Here is a 671-nt window from a genome sequence, read left to right as displayed (position 1 = left end):
CATTTGTTACACTCGCCTCTCTCGAAGAGGGGAAGAGGACGAGAGGGGAGGGAGGAGACGTACAAGAAGGGGAAGTAAACTAAAGGTTAACTCCCGTTAAGTTGTTATCCCTGACATTTTCAAAACAAAAGACGAGGTATAAAAAATGAGGGTGTTTTTTTATGGTGAAATGTTGGGTAGCGTAAGCAGAAAGCGACATACTTTCCGAAGGAAAATCCAGAGTGGTTTTTGGGGAGGGGGAAAAAAGTGGTTTGGGGAGGGAGAGATTGTGGGAGAAAAAATCTCTTTCCCACAACATCAGCCTCTTCGGGGATTTGCAGCTTTTTTATACGAAACAAAACCCGCTTTCATTCATAATAATTAGCTCACAGTCTCTTGAAAGACTAAATCTCCTAATTCAAATTCACCTAGGTACACTCATAAACCTACCTACATAAAAAATTAATTCATTAAAAAAAAAAAAAGGGAATGATTTACCGCTGAGAAAAGTTAAATGCCGTCATAAAAAATGTATTTTAACATTAATATTTGTATGTACCTACATATGTACTAGTTCCTACTTAGAGTAAATATTTGGTTGTTATTCAAATTTGGCCACAAAAGAAAATTGTAGGAGTAGATAACAAGGGTGGACTGGGGGGGGACCCGTTTTTCTTTTTTTTTCTTTTTTT

The sequence above is a fragment of the Diaphorina citri genome, unplaced genomic scaffold (genome assembly GCF_000475195.1).
Source record: "Diaphorina citri unplaced genomic scaffold, Diaci psyllid genome assembly version 1.1 scaffold1948, whole genome shotgun sequence".
NCBI lineage: Eukaryota > Metazoa > Arthropoda > Insecta > Hemiptera > Psyllidae > Diaphorina > Diaphorina citri.
The sequence above is the reverse complement of the archived record's forward strand: the minus strand, read 5'-3'. Positions refer to the sequence as shown.